Genomic DNA, 6,636 nt, shown 5'->3' on the forward strand with positions numbered 1-6,636 from the left:
ACAACAGGAGTTCCCTGATCCTGGTGCAGAATACACAGGGTTTCCCACTCCCCATATTGACTGACACCATTAAATTCAATAATAAAAAAGACAATATAAGTAAAAGTTCTGTCTAGTAAAATTGGAATGCCGAGTGCTAGTTCGCTCACAAATGTAGAGATATCAATATCAAGCCTGTCAGTCTGGAGTTCATCACATCATCTTGTAAGTCTCCAAGTGCTGGCTCCATAGATGCATCTGTCAACACATACACAGTCACTGTTCTATTACCATGGCAGTTAGGATAGGTGGTATCTGACAAACAATTTGAACGTTTACGTTTGAACAAGTCAGACTAAACCTTCCTAATTCTGGTCTCCCTATCGACAACCTTGGTGAGCAGGCAAGAGGTGAGGCTGAAGGTAAGGTCTTTGCTGAAGGTAAAGTAAAAAAAAATTGACCTTTGACTAGGTTAAATGTCACCAACCTGATTAAAGTGTCCTCCCTGTTCAATTAATAGGAATGCTCACAGCGAGGGCATGTCTGTGTGATGCAGAGGGTCTTCTTGCTGGTCTTCTCTATGTTGCATGTTTGGCAGAAAACTGGACATCTCTCAAACAACTGCAGCAGGCAATCTTTATAAATAACGTAGTTCCTCATCTTAAATGTTTCTGACTCATATCGATGCCACATAGGCTGTTTTCAACGGGATTCGTTGTTTTATAGGGGGAGTCGCTCTTTAAGATGTTTACATAATATACGCTCTGGTTTTTGGTTTCTAGTAGGGCCCAGGTCTATAAAAAGACTGAGCAATATGCAAAGCCTCTCTGTATAAGTCGTCTTTTTGAGATCATTGTGGGACAATTTCCCCCATTTTTACACCTTTACCCTTTTACACCTAAGTAGTAACATCAATGCATGCACATGCAATTATTAAAGTGATGAATACAGTAGTGCAATCTTAGGCAGAAAATAAAGGACATACAGATGCATTTGTTCATAACTCACCATTCTTTTATCCCAAACTGCTGATGACAGTCTCTTGGGAGAGCAGATGCTTTGCCTTCTGGCCCAGGGCCTCACCGTTCCATCTCAGTAAGTGCCTCTGCTTCTCCCCAGATCTGCTATAACAACTCTCTATTATTCTCTTCCTGCAACCAGGTGCGGAAAAGATTCAATTATACAGTATATTATTTTCTTGCTTTTAACAATGTATCTGTAGCTTTGTTGGCCTAACTTTTTTATAGATAACGTTGACACCTTTAAGAAACTGAAGATGCTCTACAGGAATGCAAAGTACATCAAAATCATCTTGACTCCTGGACCCTGTCCTGTATTTCAAGGCTGCATTGAGACAATGGCTTATCAGTGACCCAAGCCCTGCTCAGTAAATCTCTACCATTGTGTTGCTGAGTTGTCGTAGTGCTGCTGCAAATGTACATTGGCCCAGGGGTGTTGGCAGTCACAATGTAAGTAACCTAATGTATGTCCCTCTAACTCCTCTGAATGCCTCTGTCAATCCTACAGCTATTGTATGTATCAGACCTCAGGATAAGACCCAGATGCAGACAGTTCGAAGTAACAAACGTTTATTACAAAACAGGGGACAGGCAAATGACAGGTCAAGGTCAGTAATACAAAACAGAGTCCGACCGGTACAGAACGCCAGGCAGGCTCAGGACAGGCAGAGGTCAGTAATCCAGGGCAGTGTCACAAGGTACAGAACGGCAGGCAGGCTCAGGACAGGCAGAGGTCAGTAATCCAGGGCAGTGTCACAAGGTACAGAACGGCAGGCAAGCTCAGTGCAGGCAGAATGGTCAAAACTGGGAAAACAGGGACTAGAGAGAAAAACATGAGTATGGGAAAAACACTGGTAGACGAGACAAGACGAACTGGCAACAGACAAACAGAGAACACAGGTTTAAATACATAGGGGATAATGGGGCAATTGGTGACACCTGGAGGGGGGTAGAGACAAGCACAAAGACAGGTCAAACAGATCAGGGTGTGACAGTATGCAGTAACCATGTGGCTATGAACCTGAGTTATACTGTTAGCACTGAGGCAGTTGGCCCTAGTAAGAAGTCCACTGTGTGCAGCTCACCCTGCACTATCAGCTCAAACATAAATATCTCTGTCATGTCTTCCCCTGTCAAATGCTGTTGAAGTAATATGACAACAGGTTCACTTGCCACACCTAAAGGCCATTCTTGACCGAAGCTGCTATAGACCACCAAGTGCCAACAGTGAGTATCTGGATAATATGTGTGATAAGTTACAGTGCCTTGCAAAAGTATTCATCCCCCTTGGCGTTCTTCCTATTTTGTTGCATTACAACCTGTAATCTGAACGGATTTTTATTTGGATTTCATGTAATGGATATACACAAAATAGTCCAAATTGGTGAAGGGAAATAAAAAAAATATTAAATGAAAAAGTGGTGCGTGCATATGTATTCACCCCCTTTGCTATGAAGCCCCTAAATAAGATCTGGTGAAACCAATTTCCTTCAGAATTCACATAATTCTTTTAATAAATTCCACCTATGTGACATCTAAGTGTCACATTATCTCAGTATATATATATATATACACCCAGAGTCTGCAGCACCACTAAGAAAGGGGCACCACCAAGCAAGCAGCACCATGAAGACCAAGGAGCTCTCCGAACAGGTCAGGGACAAAGTTGTGGAGAAGTACAGATCAGGGTTGGGTTATAAAAAAATATCAGAAACTTTGAACATTCCACGGAGCACCATTAAATCCATTATACATTTTTTAAAAGAATATAGCACCACAACAAACCTGCCAAGTGAGGGCCGCCCACCAAAACTCACGGACCAGGCATGGAGGGCATTAATCAGAGAGGCAACAAAGAGACCAAAGATAACCCTGAAGGAGCTGCAAAGCGCCACTGCGGAGATTGGAGTATCTGTCCATAGGACCGCTTTACGGAGAGTGACCAGAAAAAAAGCCATTGCTTGAAGAAAAAAATAAGCAAACACGGTTGGTGTTTGCCAAACGGCATGTGGGAGACTCCCCAAACATATGGCATAAGGTACTCTGGTCAGATGAGACTAAAATTGAGCTTTTTGGCCATCAAGGAAAACACTATGTCTGGCACAAACCCAACACCTCCCATCACCCCGAGGACACCATCCCCACAGTGAAGCATGGTGGTGGCAGCATCATGCTATGGGGAAGTTTTTCATCGGCAGGGACTGGGAAACTGGTCAGAATTGAAGGAATGATGGATGGCGCTAAATACAGGAAAATTCTTGAGGGAAACCTGTTTCAGTTTTCCAGAGATTTGAGACTGGGACGGAGGTTCACCTTCCAGCAGGACAATGACCCTAAGCATACTGCTAAAGCAACAGTTGAGTGGTTTAAGGGGAAACATTTAAATGTCTTGGAATGGCCTAGTCAAAGCCCAGAACTCAATCCAATTAAGAATCTGTGGTATGACTTAAAGATTGCTATACACCAGCAGAACCCATCCAACTGGAAGGAGCTGGAGCAATTTTGCCTTGAAGAATGGGCAAAAATCCCAGTGGCTAGATGTGCCAAGCTTATAGAGACATACCCCAAGAGACTTGCAGCTGTAATTGCTTCAAAAGGGGGCTCTACAAAGTATTGACTTTGCGGGGATGAATAGTTATGCACGCTCAAGTTTTCAGTTTTTTGTTTTTTCTTGCTTGTCTCACAAGAAAAAATATTTTGCATCTTCAAAGTGGTAGGCATGTTGTGTAAATCAAATGAAACAAACATCCAAAAAATGAATTTTAATTCCAGTTTGTAAGGCAACAAAATAGGAAAAATGCCAAGGGGGGTGAATACTTTCGCAAGCCACTGTATGTGATATCAACAGAGACATATATTTTCTGAGTGACATAAATACTGACTGGCTTTCATTCATCGGTGTCCCGTCCGCAGGATGGTTGAGCAAACATAGGCTAATTCAATTAGCATGAGGTTGTAAGAAACAAAAAATATTCCCAGGACATAGACATCTGACATCTGTTATGGGCAGAAAGCTTAAATTCTTGTTAATCTAGCTGCACTGTCCAATTTACAGTAGCTATTACAGTGAAAGAATACCATGCTATTGTTTGAGGAGAGTGCACAAGTATGAACTTGAAAATGTATGAATAAACCAATTGGGCACATTTGGGCAATCTTGATACAACATTTTGAATAGATGTGCAAGATTTCACTGGATCACTCTAAAACTTTGCAAATACAGTTCTGCCATCTAGTGGCCAAAGTCTAAATTGCGCCTGGGCTAGAATAATCCATTATGGCCTTTCTCTTGCATTTTAAAGATGATGGTACAAAAAAAAATACAAAACAAATGTAGTTTTTTTTTGTACTATCTTTTACCAGATCTAATGTGTTATATTGTCCTACATTCCTTTCACACTTCCACAAACTTCAAAGTGTTTCCTTTCAAATGGTATCAAGAATATACATATCCTTGCTTCAGGGCCTGAGCTAAAGGCAGGTATATTTGGGTATGTCATTTTAGGCGAAAATTTAAAAAAGGGACGGATCCTTCAAGAAAAAGCTTCAATCTATAATTTGTGCCTGCAACCTGGTTCAGGGTATCAGTCAACCTACGAGGGTATTTGCAAACAGCACAGGAATGACATCATCCACACGTATTGATCACATGTTTACCAATGCTGCAGAAATCTCCTCTTAAGCCGTATCCAAATCCATTGGATGTAGTGATCATAATATAGTAGCCATACCTAGGAAATCCAAAGTTCCAAAGGCTGTGCCTAATATAGTGTATAAGAGGTGATAGAACATGTTTTGTAGTTAGTCCTATGTTGAAGATGTAAATAATATTTGCTGGTCTGTGGTGTGTAATGAGGAGCAACCAGATGCTGCACTTGACACATTTATGAAATTGTTTACTCCAGTTACTAATAAACATTCACCCATTAAGAAAACAACTGTAAAAACTGTTAAATCCCTGGAGATTGAGGAGGAATTTCAAAATTGTGTGGTTGAGAGGGATGAGGAAAAAGGAATGGGATATAAGTCTGGCTGAACAGCCGATTGGCAAACGTACTGTAAATTGAGAAATCATGTGACTAAACTGAACAAAATGAAGAAGAAACTGTACTATGAAACAAAGATGAATGATAGTAAAAAGCTTTGGAGCACCTTAAATGAAATGATTTGGCAAAAAGTCAAACTCTGAACATTGTATCAGATGGCTCATTCATCACAAAACTCACTGATATTGCCAACTACTTTAATGCTTTTTTCATTGGCAAGATTAGCAAATTTAGGCATGACATGCCAGCAACAAATTCTGAACCTACACATCCATGCATAACTGATCAAATTATGTGACATGCATTGTAATTTTGAATTTCATAATGTGAGCGTGGAAGAGGTGGGAAAAAATGATTGTTGTCTCTCAAAAATGACAAGCCACCTGGGTCTGACAACTTGGATGGAAAATTACTGAGGATGATAGTGGACAATATTACCACTCCTATTTGCCATCTCTTCAATCTAATCCTACTGGAGGGAAGCAAAAATAATTCCGCTACTCAAGAATGGCAAAGCACCCTTTATTGGCTCAAGCAGTCGACCAATCAGCCTGTTATGAACCCTAAGCAAACTTTTGGGAAACATTGTGTTTGACCAGATACAATGTTATTTCACAATACACAAATGAACAACAGATTTTTAGCACACGTATAGGGAAGGGCATTCAACATGTACGGCGCTTACACAAATGACTGATGATTGGCTGAGAGAAATTGATAAAACTATTTTAGGATCTGTTTTGTTCAACTTCAGTGCAGATTTTGACATTATCTATCATAATCTGCTGCTGGAAAAACATATGGCTTTACATCCCCTGCTATATTGTGGATCAAGAGTTACCTGTCTAACAGAACACATACACTGTTCTTTAATGGAGGCCTCTCCAAAATAATCCAGGTAGTCAGGCATTCCCAGGGCAGCTGTCTAGGCCCCTTACTTTCTTCAATCTTTGCTAATGACCTGCCACTGGCTCTGAGCAAAGCCTTTGTGTCTATGTATGCTGATGACTCAACACTATACACGTCAGCTACCACAGCAAGTGAAATCACTGAAACACTTACATATTGCAGCGTTAACCTTTTGGGCGACCCGACCAAATTCATATAGAAATGTGATTTAAAGATCTGTCATTCTCATTGAAAGCAAGTCTAAGAAGCGGTAGATCTGTTCTGTGCGCTGTTTGTTTCTATGCTTCTCGTTCTTAAATTGTGTTTGTGTCTTTCACTTTCAGTTTTGTACACCTGCTTCAAACAGCAGAAAATACATATTTTTGTTAGGGAAAATATATTTCACAGCAATTTAGATGGTACAATGATTCTCTACACTAAACTTTGTTTTGTCACAAACAGGCGAACTATTAGAATTTTAGCAACCTGTTAAGGCAGTCAATGTTGTTCTCCTCCTCAGACGAGGAGGAGCATGGATCGGACCAAGATGCGGATTGGTAATTGTACATGTTTAATGTAAAAACACAAGAAAACACTACAAAATACAAAACAACAAACGTGACTAACCTCAAACAGTCCTGTGTGGCCCAAACACTAACACAGGAAACAAACACCCACAAAACACCAGTGAAACCCTGGCTGCC

This window comes from Salvelinus fontinalis, chromosome 31 (assembly GCF_029448725.1).
Source record: "Salvelinus fontinalis isolate EN_2023a chromosome 31, ASM2944872v1, whole genome shotgun sequence".
Lineage (NCBI taxonomy): Eukaryota > Metazoa > Chordata > Actinopteri > Salmoniformes > Salmonidae > Salvelinus > Salvelinus fontinalis.